This window comes from Macaca nemestrina, chromosome 3 (assembly GCF_043159975.1).
Source record: "Macaca nemestrina isolate mMacNem1 chromosome 3, mMacNem.hap1, whole genome shotgun sequence".
Lineage (NCBI taxonomy): Eukaryota > Metazoa > Chordata > Mammalia > Primates > Cercopithecidae > Macaca > Macaca nemestrina.
The window spans coordinates 70,209,273-70,226,633 of NC_092127.1; the positions used below are offsets into that span (position 1 = coordinate 70,209,273).

Here is a 17,361-nt window from a genome sequence, read left to right on the forward strand (position 1 = left end):
AAAAGAAAGAAAATCAGTATATCAAAGAGATGTCTGTACTCCCATGTTTATTGTGGCATTATTCACAATAGCCAAGATATGGAATCACTCTAAGTGTCCTAAGTGTCCACCAATGGATGAATGGATAAAGAAAATATGGTATGTATACATAAGGGGATATTATTCAGCCATAAAAAAGAATGAAATCTGGTCAATTGCAACAATATGGATGGAACCGAAGGATATTCAGTGAAGTAAGACAGGCACAGGAAGACAAATATCCCATGTACTCACTCATATGTGGGAGCTAAAAAATAAATAAACAATCTCATGGAGATAGAGAGCAGAATAACGATTACTAGAGGCTGGGAAAGGAAGTGGAGAGGAGGGATAAAGAGAGGTTGGTCAATGTGCAAAAATACAATTAGAAGGAATAAGTTCTCGTGTTCAGTAGCACAATATGGTGACTAAAGTTAACAGTAATTTATTGTATATTTCAAAATAACTACAAGGGTAGTATTAGAATGTTACTAACTCAAAAAAACAAACGTTTAAGGCGATGGACATCCCATCAACCCTGATTTGATCATTATACATTGTAGGCTTATATCAAAATATCACATGTACCCCATAAAGATGTGCAACTATTACATATTCACAAAATTTAAAATTTAAAAAAGATACAATTCTATTGCAACAATAAGGAAGAAAATAAAAGAACTAAATTGACATCCATCATCATAGAAAATTAATGTTAATTTAAGCTTGAAAAATCACCAAATAGCAATACAGAATTCATATTTAGAAATATAAATAAAACTATAGAATGATCAGCTGAAAGACTTAAAAGTGTTTGCTTCTTTGGGGTGGCACTAGAAGAGAAGTGCAAGGTGCTATTGTATATTGTGGTAAGTTTTCAGTGCGATGCAGTTTATGTCCATGTTTGATTTCAAAATCATCCTCCTCTCTCCTTTGCTCTGCTCTGTATGGGACAACCATACAGAGCTGATCTCTGCAAACATTTCCCAGGATCCCTGTGAATCCATTTCTGGCCCATTTCAGCCAATGAGAGGCACTGCCAGAAAATCAAAGACAGAGGAGAGAAGCCAAGGTATTTCTCCCCTTCTCTCTCTGCCCTGGTGCTATCTCTGGCATATTCTCCTCGAAGGCTCAAGTTCCCCGTCTATAGAAAGGCCTCTAAGGTTCTAGGTCAGGCTTGGTGGCTCCAGCTCTTGGGCTCCTGTCTTTGGACCTTAAGCGTAGGGACAGTGGCAACTTCCAACACCAGATAATTTATCTTCCCCTGGTGGCTCCTTAAGGTCTTTTTGTTTTGTTTTGTTTTTTGTTTTTGTTTGAGTTAGAGTCTCACTCTTTCATCCAGGCTGGAGTGTAGTGGCCTGATCATGACTCACTGCAACCTTGACCTCCTGGGCCCAAGCGAACCTCCTGCCTTAGCCTCTCAAAGTGCTGATATTACAGGTATGAGCCACTGCGCCCCTGTCACTAATACTAATTCTAATGTAATACGACAGTTTTGATTTTCTGAATGGGACTAATACAAGTAACTATTTGATATTTTCAGATACAGGTGTCAGAAAATATTGACAAAGATTCTCTCCTTGATCAAACTCTACTCAAGCTATTCCATGTTCTTTTTCATCTATTCCTCAACTTTTGGACTTGTTTGTCTCTATGTTGTCCAATTTTAGCAAAAGTCCTACTAAGTCAAGCCAGCCATTCTCCTTATCTGATCACCCTCATACCTGATTAGGTTCCTCATCCTTCACCATCCTCTAGGTGATGTCTGATCACCCTGGCCTGCCTTCAACAAGAATCCTGTTAGGTCAGTTTGGCCAGAATCCTCTTATTCCTAATGTTGCCCCCTAGTAATTTTCCATCCACCAACCACACCCACATCATTGTCTATAAATTCCCGTTTTTACTTGTAGTATACAGAGTAGAGCCCAATCTCTCTCCCCATTGCAAGACTCCACTGCAGTGCTCCCTATATCTATCTGTAACAAGTGTCTTCCTTACCGTCTTTAACAATTGTCATGAATAATTTTTTCCTTAACAGCAAAAATTTCTAAAAGTTTAAATACATAAATATATTTCACAATGCTTAAGAAATTCTTAAAGAAAAACATGAGAAAAATGGCAGAATCACTTCAAAGCATCTTACATTCTCCTAAACTGTTTACATTGAATGAAATTCTCAGAAGTTCACTTATGGCTTGTTAAAAGCAACTGCATTACTCTACAACACTGCAAATATGAAATAAGTAAAATAATATATCCCCAAATAAAAGAGTAGAACTTACTCTTTCTAAGAATTTATATTTGTCAAACTGCATTTGTGTTTTTAACTCCAATGTAAATAAGTACTTCAGTAGCAGATCTACTGAATGTATCAATACAATTTGATAGATCACTGCTTCTTCCTAAAAGAGTTAATAGTCCAGCTAAAAGGAAAAACTCAGCAATTTCCCTCTCTTTTAGTATACATTTTTGTAAATAATTTTTTAAACAGTATGGAAGAGCATATAAGGAAAACCAAGTCTCCCCCATATCAATTATATTCCCCATAGGCAACCACTACCAATGTCTTATGTGCCCCTTCAGAATGCATTTGTGCAGTTATAAACATATATCCACATTTGCCTGTAAAATAAGGATAATTAAAACATTTACTGTTATTAAAATTTCTGTAAGGCTTAAATAAGAAAAAAACAAAATTTTTAACTTTATTAAGTGCTTAATATCAGTTATTAATACTTTCCAATAAGATATTTACAAATAAAAAACTTAAATTTGAACTTCAAAATTAATCAGAAGTATGAGAAAGAGAGAGAGAAAGAAAAGAAAGAAAATAAGTCACTGCTGCTTTCTTATGAGTCAGTGCTTTACCAGCAATAATTTTATCCCAAAAGGCAAGATTCCAGAGCCACTCTCCTTCATTACCCCAGACAAGACTATCAGACTATCTTTTCTCCTTCCGAAACTTAAGCCCAATACATAATTAGTTAAGTAATCTACACCATGCTATATAAATTATTTAATAGGTGTTTTCCCCCAAAAGGGGATGACACTATATGGAATTTGGTCAAATTCTAACATCCAATAATTCTAACATCCAATAACTTTATCAGGCTACTAGAATGCTCTAGGTAAATGATAATGGCATCTTAAACCTGATTCATTATACCTATTATGGGTTGAATTGTGTCTCCCAAAAACACATGTCTAACTCCCAGACCTGTGAATGTCAATGTATTTGGAAACAGGGTATTTGCAAATGTTATCAGATTAAGATGAGGTCATTAGGGTGGGCCCTAATCCAATGTGACTGGTAGCAGTCATTACAAAAAGAGAAAGAGAGAGAATGATGACAGAGGCAGAGGCTAGAAGGATGAAGCTGCAAGTCAAGGAACACCAAAGATGAACAGCCACTGTCAGAAGCTAGGAAGGGGCAAGGAAGGATTCCATTCAGAGCCCTCAGTTGGAACCAATCCTGCTGACAACTGGATTTTGGATTTCTAGCTCCAGAACTGTGAGAGAATAAATTTCTGTCATTTAAGCCACCCAGTTTGTGGTACTTTGTTACAACAGCCCTAGGAAACTAATATAATGGTTGATAAAGCCATCAGACTCTTTGTTCTTTTATGTGTATTGATTTTTTCTTTTGATTATCAAACAGTACTTGTTCATTAGATTTCTGAAATACCACAGAAATACTACATAAAGAAAATTAGAAATATCCATAATTCCATATTAGTAGAGGATCACTTCTATTCAAAGATATTCTTAACAGTACACATCAAGCTGTAAAGTAAAACTTCATATTAACATCTTTTCACTAACAGCTCCTCAAAGATAAACTGAGGACTTTCTGATGATATGCTACAACTGCTCATCTTACTAGTAGAAGTATTTAAGATTTTATTTTAGATAACTAGATAGCAAACAGAAGAGTTATACCAAGTTGAAGTAATACAAAAAAAAACCTTTATCTTCAAGTAGACAGTGTCAGAAAAAAGAAAAAATATCTTTCATTAGAGAAGTAACTTTGTGTTTATAAAGCTAAAGGATTATAGTAAGGAAGGTATAATTGAAGAATAAATATTCTTTGATGTATAAAACCATTGTCACTCTAGAAATGGAGGAATTAGAGAAGACTGCAGTAGAAAATTTATACAACAAAGACAGAAAATAAAATTAATAAGAAAAAAGACTATAATACTGCCAACAAAAAGATGGTAAATTTTAAGTAATTTTCAATGTTTCCATTTTTTTGCTCTATTGCTTTGTGTCTAACAAAAAACTGTGATTTATTTCATGTTGCTTTTACCTATTCACCAGTTTCCACTAGTAACTAACTAGCAAAAGACAAGCATACACATGTATCCAGAATATAGGACATGGTCATAAAGAAAATGGCTTATGGTAGTCTACTTTAAGACATGATTTCCAGAAGAAAATTATGTCAAGTCAGCAATAACCTAACACTTATTTGCCTTGACAAAGCCCCAAACTGAACTCTTAACTTTATCTATACCTTCTTCCCCATCTCGGTCAATGGCTACTTTATCTTTCCAGTTGCTGAGAACAAGTATCTTGATGTCATCTTTGACTTCTTTTTCTCTCATATTTCAGGATCTGACCACTTCTCACCACCTCCACTTCAACAATTCTGGTCTTGGCCATCATCACATCTTGTGTGGATTAAAAAATAGCTGCCTGTCTCCTGGCTTTGACCCTTACACAGTAACATATAAGTCTATTCCGGGGAGTAGACAGAGATCTTTCTAAAATTAAATCATAAGGTCACTATCTGCCCAGCCCCTCATCCAACTTCTTGACCTTTGGCTTTCCCATTCCAGCCACATCAGTCTCCTTCTCATTCCTGCACACCATGCAAACTTCTGTTCTCTATATTGTTTGCACTGGCCATTCTCCTGCCTGGAACACATTCCCCCCATGATGCCCACATGGCTTTGCCCTCCCTCCCTTCATAATTGCTTTGCTAAAAAAAATCATTTAAATGAGGCCTACACTTACTTAAAATTGCAAACCATCACAATCTGTACCACACTTTCCCAATTCCTCTTACCTTGCTCTACTTTTTCTTTCCTCCTTGGCACTTTTCTCCTTCTAAATATATTATAGAATTGACTGTTTATTCTTTATTGTCTCTTCTCCAAATCCACTTAGAATGTAAAGCAAATTGCAAGCATCTGGAACAGAACACAGTGCATGGTTAAGTTTTCACCAAATATTTATTAAAGGAAGCTCAGGAAATAAAGTAAAATCTCAAACAACAAACCCTTTGGAAAAAACAGTGTTCCTAACAAAGACAACCTAGGCACTAAAGTATAGGACAATTTCCTACCATCTGGCAGGTAGGTCAGTGTCAGTACTACACTGACAAAGGAGGAGCATTATCTCATGCCTATATGGCAGCACCATATAGGAGGAAAAATCTAGGGCTCAAACAATCTGCTCACCTAAATATGGGGAGGGGAACCATGAGAGGGGCAACAGTTTATTATGCAGGATGAGGAGTTAAGAAAAAGCCAAAGCATGAGGTATCTGATGGGCAAAGAATACCCTGATGGGTTCTTGACAAGGATGGAATCCATACCCTGATAGTGACCTTATAATTCCCATAGATATTTTATTCCTCTTCTGATATAAAATTTACAACACATTGCTCAACTACTCAATCATTAAAAATGTATCAGTTTCATCATCTATAATCAAAATCAATATAAAAAGGTTCACAGGGCTATTGTGAGAATCATAAACCATGTATAAAATACCTAATAAATGGCCAAAACATAGGCATTCAACGAATGCAGGCTAATTATAATAACATTATCTTCCACGTAAAATGATTTTTAACAATATCAACAAGGATTTAGAAAAAAGCAAAAGCTGTATTATATATTTTATATTCCATTTTGCTTTCTTTAAGGAAATACCTTAAACTGATATATTAAACTTAACTACTGCTTTAATTCAGATTAATGAGATCAGATAAACTGTTCAACACCATGTCAATTTCTTAAATTTAAAATTTTAGTAGCAGTTCTTAGTAAATGATAAGCAATTTTTGTTATGGAGCTATCCTAGTTTAAGAATAACTAGTATATGAAAAACCCAATTTGTAAAATGAATGTTTGGGAATGCTTCACATTATAAGTGGATTTTCAATAAGAATTGTTGTAAATGTTCATTTACAAAACTTTTCTGGACTAGAAAGGAGAGGAGAAAATTGAGTTAAAATGTTAGCAGTCAATGGATCAGAAAGAAAGATAAAGTGACTGAAATAAGAATGTCAGCAACAGAGATTTGATTTAGAAATTTTCAACAAATGTACAAGTTTTCAAAATAATAACTACTTAATGATTTTTTTTTTTTTTTTTTAAGACAGAGTCTCACTCGGTTGCCCAGGCTATAGTACAATGGCACAATCTTGGATCACTGCAACCTCCACCTCTCGAGTTCAAGTGATTCTCCTGCCTCAAGCCTCTTAGTAGCTGGGACTACAGGTGTGCACCACCATGCCTGGCTAATTTTTGTATTTTTCAGTAGAGATAGGGTTTCACCATGTTGGCCAGGCTGGTCTCAAACTCCTGGCCTCAAGTGATCCACCTGCCTCAGTCTCCCAAAGTGCTGGGATTACAGGCGTGAGACACAGTGCCCAGCCAACATTATCTAATTAACTTTTTACTTTCTAGTGTTTAGCACTATGCCTAGCATATAATAGGAGGTCAATAATGTTTATTGAATACCTCTAACTCAGAAAAGCGCAGCAGTAAAAAACTTCCAAAGGAAGGGTATTTCTTAAAACTTCTTTTTTGTAATATGTGTAAAATTGAAGACTAATGTAATTATCTTCAAATTAATTCAAAAATACCATGACACCTCAAATAACTGATTTTGTTCATAAAAATAGCTAAGATATTGGAATAAGGTTTATTCTGCAGAAAAAAATTCTGATGAACTACAAAGATGAGTATATGAAGCAACTCTTCTGAAGTCTCACGTAAAATCAAAATTCTTTAGCCAGATGCAATGGTTTGTAGCCTTTTCTTGTATCATGGACATCTTTGGTGGCCTAATGAAGCCTTCTATGAATAATGTTTGTAAATGAACAAAATAAAATTCATAGCATAAAAAAAGAAAAAGAAAAAAATACTAAGATCACAAAGAAAACCAATTATATTAAAACTCAATTCTAACCATAGACCACAGTTCTAATCATGGGCTTTTGGTTCAACAATTCCTGATAGAGGATATGAGTTAACTTGGAAGAGCTAGAATATTATTTGCCTAAATATTCTATATACTGTACATGGTATCTATGGTATTCTTATGAATTTTAAAAAATGTATAACCTGTAAAGATTATGATATTACATAAAGTTATTTAAAATTTATCCTTTGAGGATTTTTACTTGTAGCAGAGCAGGTTGCATCCATTCCGTGCTCCTTTTATGTGCAAATACTGTAATGCAAAAGTTTCTACAATTATCTGTACAAAATTAACAATATAATAATACTATTATTTGTGACATCATTATTTCTACCTAGCTCTGCAAAGATGACATAAATCAGCACACTTCCTTCCTTAAAACAAGAGCTCATGAGCAGAGTAAGCTAACCTGGCAATCATTTTGGCCCTAGCACACCAAGCACACTGTGTTCAAAATGCTTCCAGATGCAATATATAAACTACCCAGCTTTCTAAAGGTTGTTTTTGAGTTCTACAAGAAATACCATATAGTTAAAGCTGTCAAAAAGGATCTTCTAAGTATTTTAGTAACTAAATATCTTTGTAGGATAGTTTAATCCATCACTTTATAAAGATCAAATATGTTTTTGGAACGTTGTAGGGTAAAGCATGTACCCCCTCTACCCCAGTAAGTAAGAGAGTTCCAAACAGTTCCAGGAGGGAAAATAATCCTGATTTTGGCTTTTAAAGCTATATGTAACCTTAAATGAGATAAAATTTTCATTTTTAAACTTTGTCTTGCTAAAACAAACTTGTAAACCATATGGTACCGAAGTTGTATTTCTTGATACTGCAGAGCTTAAAATAAACATCTAACACTAAACAATATAAAAGAACTTGAATCACAGCACATATGGCAGGTCTTAAGAGTACTGTGATTTTTCTTTTTTATCTTTAAGGAAAAGAATAAACTAGGTGGAAAAGTCTCCCTTCCCATTAAAATATCTTTTTTAAAACTATCTTGTGCATCGTTTAGTGAAAATAATATTAATGAATTGATTATTAGTGTCAAATTCCATGAACTTACACAATCTACATACATTTTTTTAAAATACTTTTTAAAATTCTTAGGAAAAAGGAAAGGCCGGTTCTTAGTCTCTTTTTTACACGTTAGGAAGAAATACACACATCTACTAGCTTCATTAATGAAAAAATCTTAATAAACCACTTTCATGGTTTATCACCAGTAATCACGAACCTGCACAAATTGTATCAAGGAGCTTATTTTAAAAGCCATTGACATACAAAACAAAAACCTTATTTCTCAGACTATAATTAACTACTACTTACACTGAGTTTGTCTATTTGGAATTCTTATGACAACAGCAGATAAATCATATATTACTTTTGCAGAGTAAGTTTTGTTCCCTTTGGTTTTGTTTTGTTTTTTAAATGTATCTTTAACAGGACTAAGGGTCTTTGCTTAGACCATCATCATGGAACTGAAAAGAACAGCAAATAAAACTAGCAAGTATAAATGTAACTAAAAGTTCACTTCCATCCGATATTTTGTGTTAGCACTTGCTACTCACTTTAAATAGTGAAAACCAGCAAGGCTTTTCTTTAAAGAACTGAAAGTGAATCAGATCTTAATCACAAAAACCTTCCTTCCTAAGTTTACTGGGTTTTTTTGTTTTTGTTTTTGTTTTTTTGGAGACGGAGTCTCGCTCTGTCGCCCATGCTGGAGTGCAGTGGCGCGATCACGGCTCACGGCAAGCTCTGGTTCAAGCAATTCTCCTGCCTCAGTCTCCCGAGTAGCTGGGACTACAGGTTTACTATTAAACCTACCTCAAAAATAGCCTTAGATATTCTTTGCAAAATATATATATTTATACACACACACACACACACACACACATACACACACATATACATATTTCCAGATAAGGAAACGTTCGGAAAACTTTGCTGTCCTACTGGTAATTCCCTGCATACTTTGCATTGATCAAGAAAACCTTGTAGTAGGGTTACAAACCTCAAAACATCCTCAGATTGCAGGTTTTAGAAACCCTCCCTATTACACCTGTGCAAGTACTTCCTGTTCTCCAACACTGTTTTAAAATAGTTTGGTAAATGCCCCGTAAGCCACCCTTTAGAAGCTAAACATTAACTTTATATACATCACTACTACCACTGAGAAACCACCACCCACCACCCCAAGAATCTCAAGAGTCCAGTCATCTATCTTCTCCAAGGAGGGAGTATAACCATCCTGGACCCCTTTAAGTAAAAACCTGTGTGCTCAGGCGAGGCAATGTGGCCTGGACAGGGAGGGGCAGGAGCCAAGTAAGGGTAATATTCATAACCCCAGCAGGACTCCAGCTTCTGCCCCGTCGCCGCCCTCAAACACGGCAGCAATAACAACCAGGACCCAGCCAGTACAGCACCTCCTCCCGCCTCGCGCGCGCCTCCAGCCTGGCCTGAGGCATCTCCGCCAGACGCGACCAGAAGGGGCGAGAGGGCTGCGCGACCTCTGGCGCCTGAACCGCCCAGCGAAGAGTGTGTGTGCCCTGAGGGCCGGGTCTGGAGGATGTCGCCGGGTTGCGAGGGGAGAGACAAGCTCTGGGGCTAGAATGAGAGTGTCCCGGTCAGGCCCGCGGGGGTCTCAGGTCGCTGGATCTCCAACTACAAGGCTGGCTTCGGAGACTTACCTTGAGCTCTACCCTCCTTGCGCGAGGAGCGTGCGGTCCAGGTAGAGAAATACCGGCCTTCCACTCCCACACAGCTACCTCCCGCTGGCCCAGCTCCGCTTCACGCCGACACCCACCAGACACACGGACTGCTGCCACCGTACCGAGGCTCACCGGGAACTGGAGCAGAGGAGGCTGGTCTCCGCCGCCCAGAGCCCGACCCTGCGAGCGGAGCATGCGCACACGCCCCAATACCCAGGGGCCAGTCAGACCAGTGACACCTGCGATCAACAGGTCCCTGGAGCCCCGCCCCTCTCCCCGCCTCGAGCCTGCCCCTCGGAGCTGGCTCCGCCTTCACGCTCAACGAGGTAACCCTGCCTCCGCTCGAGATGTCCCGGCTTTCCGGACCTGCGGAATCGTATTCCCGCGGGGATTTGATGGCGAGTGCGATACAGTTGGCTTCCTCGAAGGCGCGAGATCGCGCGAGACCAGGAGATAGAACATTTCCCCCAGAAGCGGCTGCGTGGCGCTGGAGTTTGGTTGTTGGGGGCAAGGTGGTTGTAGGACGTGCTGTGTGGTGTGGCGAGAAAGAGAGGCTAGTTCCTCAGGAGGAAGCGATTATTCTGGTGCTCTTGGTAGTTCATTCGGTATTTTCTAAGCTCGAGAACGCGGATCCACCAAGGACTTTACTTAGGTTAGGTGTTACCTGAGAGAACAATCCGTAGTTTGGAATCAAAACGCCTTGCGGACACGCAGTTTCCTTTAGCTTTCCGTGAGTCCTTAGACGATCTGTTTGCAGTTAAATGGCTTCCTGTGGCGTGAGTGTGTATTCCCCAAGCAGTTGTTTCTTGCCTTTAATTAGATAGCTTTAATAAGCCTGTTGACGTAGTTAATGATTAATTGTCAGAAAAGTCTGTCCACTTCCTTGCCGTACTTTCTAACAGGTTTGAAGTTAAAATGTGCTGCTGGGAATTGGGCTAATCTTTGATTTTAAAAAAGGTTTCTTAGGAATAGTAGTAAAAGAAAAACCCATTGTCATTGGTACCAAATATCTCTCAAGTAAATAAGGTTTTGGAACTCATTCCGAAGCTGGTGTAAGCTGAACATACTAATTGTAAAAATGGATTTCAGTAAACCCAGAGGCACTTCTAAAAGTTTATTTCAAGAAATAGGGGAAAAAAATACTGGACGTTGATACAGGCGACAAATAGGACCCGTTTGTAATGTCTGAGGCTGAATCATTAAGAATTTATTGCGCATTTACTATGTTCCCTTAACTGAACTAGGCACTGTAGGAAATAGGATAAAATGAAGCCGTGGTTTCTACCCTCAAAATATTGAAAACTGTGGGAGGGGTGGGGAAAAAAAAGATCCTACTCTGCATTTTTAAAACAGTAAGAGCACACAATTAACTCTCCCCTCAGTTTCCCTAGTGTCATTTTCTCCTCATTCTGCAGCTACTTTTCTGGTGCACTTTAAATACTGTTTTTCTTCTGCGTGGTTTCTGTGTTCGCCAGCACTCCATTTTCTTTTGCTGTTTCTGTTTAATGTTAATCCATGTCTCCTTGAGCAGTCTCTTTCCATCATGGACTTTACCTACCAGGTGTCCCGTGCACCAGGAACTCTCAGGTGTATATCTATAGGTCAGACATTTTTAAGCAACATCTTCATTTGGATTTCACACAGTACCTTAAATATGTCCCAAATTGGCATGGACATCTTTACTATAATTTGCTCCTGATGCCATGTCCTTCCTCACCCATCTGGAACCTACATCATTTCCATTCCCTGTTTCAGAAAATGGCACGCAACTGCCCAAGTCAGAAATCCATGAGTACTCTTGTTACTTTTCCTTCATTTCCTCTTTTCTAATATCAAATTCTGACTCTTATTTCCTTAAGTATCTCTCAAATCCACCCCTCCACTCTCACTGTCTTAGCCCTTCAAGTAATCACCATCCCTTATGACTCATCTCCCTTGTACTATTGCAATATTCACAAGATATCCTCTAGTTATTTCCCACACCAGTCAAACCTCCATTCTATTAATAATTTTTCTAACATGAAAATACGATCATTATACTTCTCTGCTAAGAATTTTTCATTACCCACCGGCAGGGCCTTCCATGATCAGACTGTTGAACTCATTGCCATTCTTCCTCCAGTTCCTCCACATTAATCATTCTAAAGTCCTTGCTTTCTGTGTTCTTGGTTCTCTCAAGATCCTTTGGTTGTCTCCCGAATGCTTAGCTCTGTGGATCTTTTCATAACTTTCTGAGACAGAATTGTCATTCCTTCACCCTTTTGGGACTTATTTTTTATAACAATTATGTTGTACTATATTTATTTTTCTGCAAATGTACCTGACAGAGTAACCCCCACCTCCACCCTTGAGAAATAATTAACTGTGGATAATAATGGTGTATACTACCTCCCTGGCTTATTTAGCAATTACAGAATACCCTTCTGTTCACCCTGCTCAAGAATTTGACTAAACCCTGAGTATGCACTTTTAAAATCATATCATTTCATACTTTCTACCAGTTTTAAGCATATCTATGTACCAATCCTTAAATGGTAGAATTGTAATAGGACCCAATTTAAGCATTAAGAGGGCAGAGTCTGAAGCAAACATGAAAAAATGGAAAATTGACATTGCAGGACAGCAGTTGCTCCCAGAACATTTGTAGTCAGGAAAGTCACAACAAGGATTTAAAATATATTAACTCTTAATATTTGTCTTTCAGGGACGTGTGTGTGGGTTCAATTCACTAGCTTCTGATTGGCTGGACCCAAATTTGTGAAGACCAATCTCTGCACCTCGCACAGGCAAAGAGATCGTGAAAAGGAGTAGGCTTGGCATGCCAAATAACACCCTAGATCGTTCGGCTGAGGCTCAGCCAAAGTGCATACCACCAGCACATATCCACACCTCTTGGTGTTATTCTGGATTGATCATAACTCAGACTTTGGGAAATGTCCTACTCTGTGGCTAGATGCACCCTGCCACTAATGACTGGTAGGAGTAGCAACATTGTGTCCTGCGGAGCTGTAACCCAGTAGTTCCAGGAGGTCATCAACACCTTAACCATGACTGAGCTGGGTGGGGTAGAGTGAAATACAGCATAGAGAAGTAGTAGATGAATGACTGACTCAGGGTTAGCTACTAGACAGAATCCTTTTTTTCCTAAATTATTTCATAAGACTTAGGCTTACTACCTAAGCCCTCTGTTTTTTCATATTTCCAAGGCATTGCACAGTGCCTAGCACAGATGCTTAACCAGTAGTGTTTATTGGATAAAGTAAAAAATTGAAAGTTTTGTTGATTTTTTTGAATAGAGTCATCTGTGTGGGCTAAAGTTGGAGAGGGCTTCTGTGGGAGATCAAATATGAACTTCAGCTTGGAAGGGGTATAAGCAGGTGTATTTGAAGGCATTGAGGAAGAGATGTAACTTAAAAGAGCAAAGTTTTAGAAACAGGATTGAACAAGGCCAGTACAGGACTACAATGGGAAGCCTTTGTAAGTTCTGGGACAGAATGATTCATTTGGAACAAGATGCAGAAGAACTGTAGTTAGGCAAGAAGAGAAATCTCTAGGCTATGACTCAGGGATGAGCCAACCAGAAAAATCTAGTAACAATTGGCCACTCCCTCCTTGACATCTTCATCTCAATTTTTGTGACATCATTCCTTTATGGCTTTCAGCCTGCCTCATGGGCTTCTCTTTCTCAGCCTCTTTTTCTCTTGTACTTTTCAATCTACTTTAAATGTTGATGTGCCTTAGTGCCTGATATTTATTCTCATGGTTTTAAATCTGTTTCCCACACAGCAGCCAAATAGTCTTTTAAAAATATTGACATGTTACTCCCCAACTTAAATTGTTCAGTGACTTTCCATTCACATAGAATAAAATCCAGAATTCTTGCCAAGGCCTATAGACCTCTGAATGATCTGTTCCTACCTCCGCAACAATGTCTCATGCTGTTCAAGGCTTTGCATTCTGTATTCCCTAGGTCTGGAAGACTAGTTCTAAACTGGGGGTGGTTTTCTCTCTTGTGGACATTTGGCAATGGTTGGAAACATTTTTGATTGTCACAATTGGGGGAAGGGATACTGCTAAACATCCTACAATGGACAAGACAGTCTCCCACAACAAAGAATTATCCAGTCCCCAATGTCAGTGGTATCAAAGTTGAGAATTACTGACCTAGAACATTCTTCCCATAGGTCTCTAAGTGATTGCTATAGCAATGTGCCTTGTCATTGAAAGTAGCTGGTCTGAACAAATAAGGCAGAGATGAGGTGGGAAGGAGAAAGAGTTCCTGAGGATCCTCTATCCTCTTACAAGGAATTCTGGACTTGAGTGTTTAGTGGATTCCTCAAAGCTCTGCAGTGTGTAAGTCAGGAATGTGCGTAAAATCACCTTCCTACCTCTCCCTCTTCATCTTCTATGATTCCTCATACCCATTTGAATCTTTAGCTAAACACCATCAGTATATTTCTTTGACACTGATATCCTCTCTTCTGCTTCAGTGCCATTGTCTATTGTATGTGACGTAACCCTAAGCTACCTCTGCGGCTACTATCAGTGGATGTAGCCTTCAAGTGATATTCATGGGATTTGTGGAGTTACTGAACAACAGAAAAATCTGTTTTTGACTCTGTTTACAAGAATGTAATGATTCTTCCTAAAATAAAAGGAGAAATCCTTCCCTTTAGCAACATGGGAGAAGATGAAAACAAAAATACAGCTACTGTTCTGAGCAAAGAGAAGAAAAGCCACTTCAAGAGTTAACAAGTAAAGTTTTTATTCAGCAAGCAATTTCAGAGCAGATGGGTTGGGGGAGGATAAAGGAAGAAAGCAAAGTCTTTGTAGAAACCATTTGGTTAAGACTTAGTTCTTGAAACAAACTGAATAATAGCAGGGACTCAACAGTAAGTCTTCTAACAGCATAAAATGAGGCTCCATCACGGACAGCATGTGTTTGTACACTGGAGTGCACCAGGAGAGGGAGAACTTGGAAGATACGGTTTCTCACAGCTTCCTTAACTGAGAGGGTGATTTCAATAATTCTCAAAAAGTTCTTTCTGGCTGGGCGCAGTGGCTTACACCTGTAATCCCAGCACTTTGGTAGGCTGAGACAGGCGGATCATGATGTCAGGAGTTCAAGACCAGCCTGGCCAACATGGTGAAACCCTGTCCCTACTGAAAATACAAAAATTAGCTGGGCACGGTGGCGTGTGCCTGTAATCCCAGCTACTTGGGAGGCTGAGCCAGGAGAATTGCTTAACCAGGAACCTGGAGGCAGAGATTGCAGTGAGCTGAGATCATGCCACTGCGCTCCAGCCTGGGCTGTAGAGCAAGATTCCATCTCAAAAAAAAAAAAGTTCTTGTCATGTTCACAAAATTCATCCAGGTATTTTGAAGCCTAAGTACTTTTACTGGATTCTTACTCCTGCTGTTTTTAATAGGTGCTATAAATTAGCAGAATAAAACGATCCGAACTCTGATAGGTCAGGGTCCATTAGGAAACAAAAAAAATGGAGGTCAAATATAAATAAGAAAAAACAATCAGCTATCAGGAATTAAAATAAGAGTAGAAGGTAAAGAACGAGAGCAAAAGAACAGAAATATGCATGAGTCTGTAACTTAAACTTCAGTTTGGCTATGTTCTAAAACCAAAAGTGAATAAGATATTTAAGTTATCAGTAACAGGAACACACTTTTCTATCATCGTTTAAAATGCTTTTCTCCCCCATGTGAGCCTGTATCTAAGGAGACTCTTATCTGTGTTCACTGACAATGGCTTCATCAACATGTTCCTGGCAAATGCAGTAACAAGCCTCACATACCACCCATGTGACTGAATTCAAGATGCTCTCTTGTCAACTTCAGAAAAATATGTGGTACCCCAAAAATAAAAACAGATTTTTGCAATTACCCCAATTGTGGTTTGGAGAAATTATTTCCTCCCGTAGTTCAGACACTGTTTTCTTATCAGGATAGTTTAAATAAGATTGTTTTGCAACTGTGTCACTTTGTTAACCAATATTAGTTTATGTTCAAAATACTTAATTTTTCATTTATTTTTCTTTTATAAATGATAGGAAACTAGGTTTCCCAAATCTTAATGCCATTATTCTTTTTTGGACACAAATTTTTATGCTGTCTCAGAGCACAAGCAACCCATCATCGGTTTTCTTCATTTCTTTCAAGTATCTTATTTTGCTTTGAAGTTTCATGCTGTATCTCATAAGATTCACTGTTCTTTCTCTATTTTTGTATTGCAAAAATTAGTAGTATCTTCTTTGTCTTCAGCTATGTCATTAAGGAAAATGTTGACGAAGGCTGGATTCCTGACATTCTGCTCTAGCTGCAGCCTAAATTAATCCTAATGGCAGAATTAAAACTGTTAGAAAGCCAAGAAGAGAAACGTTTAAGGGAAACATGGTATCATAAAGTAGTATGGTTTTTGTACCTGGACAGAAATAGATTTAAATCCTGACATTGCCATTTAGTGTTTGTGTGATCTTGAAAAGTTATTGACTTCCATGAATCTCAGTTTTTTCATCTGTGTGTAACAGGGTATCCTCGCTAACTGGATGGCTGTTAACAGGATTAAGTAGGACTGCCAGCCCCTCTGGACATTTATTTGCCTAATTTTGTAATTTTTTTTCTGGCAATGTTTTGTAATTTGAGCAAAAGAATGGAAAAAAACAAATTGTGGAATTGTTTGTGGTCAGAAGCAACGTGGATATGATAGAAACAACACTGAATGTTCTTTGCTCTCAACAGGTAGTTGTATGACTGTAGGTAGGACAGTTTTAACCTCTTTTAACCTCTCTTTCCTCATGCTTGAATGAAAGAATTAGAGTACATTGTTCTAAATGCGTGAAAGTGCCTTTTCTCAATTGTTATTTAATCCCTAAATATGGGTTAGAAACTAACTGCTTTATGCAGCCTATTTTATTTAACTTTTTCAATGATCCTAAATATTAATATTTAGATATTACTAATATGCTTATTTTAGTAATAATGAAAATGAGGTACCTAGCATAGTGTCTAGAACATAGGAGGCACTCAATAAACAGAAGATGAATGACTAAATAAAAGACCATATCAGTTAAATATGCTGTCAAGTTACAGCCATGGAAATACAGTAGAGTAAGTAGAAATGAACAAAGCCAGTATGTACTGTACTAATAATAGGTCTAGAAGTAATGGCCAAAAATATCTGGAGGTTTAATTGTCATAAAGTTATTCACTAGGATTCTTTTCTATGAACATCATTTCTCTTCAACTTTTTATAAAACGAGTTTTATAAAATTATTTTACATATAAGATTCCTTAGAATCTTAGAGGTGGAAAGGACCTCAGAGATTAGTTTGTTAAAAATCCCTCACTGTAAATATGAGAAAACTTAAGCCCAGGAAAGAAAAGTTACCCAAGGTTGTCA

The 17,361-nt window shown here is 37.9% G+C and overlaps 1 protein-coding gene across 3 annotated transcripts in view; it reads right to left on the reverse strand.

The window, feature by feature from the left end:
• LOC105486174 (ubiquitin specific peptidase 53) overlaps nt 1–10,196 on the reverse strand; it is a 77,091-nt gene extending 66,895 nt beyond the window's left edge. For 2 of the 3 annotated variants that reach the window (XM_071093095.1, XM_071093098.1), the window contains exons 1-2: nt 9,927–10,196; nt 5,090–5,213 (exon numbers count right to left, since the gene is read on the reverse strand). The gene's annotated coding sequence lies outside the window, so the exon portion shown is untranslated. The remainder of the gene's footprint in view (nt 1–5,089; nt 5,214–9,926) is intronic. The other variant, XM_011748897.2, reaches the window with a different exon arrangement.
• Between the last annotated feature and the right edge of the window lie 7,165 nt (nt 10,197–17,361).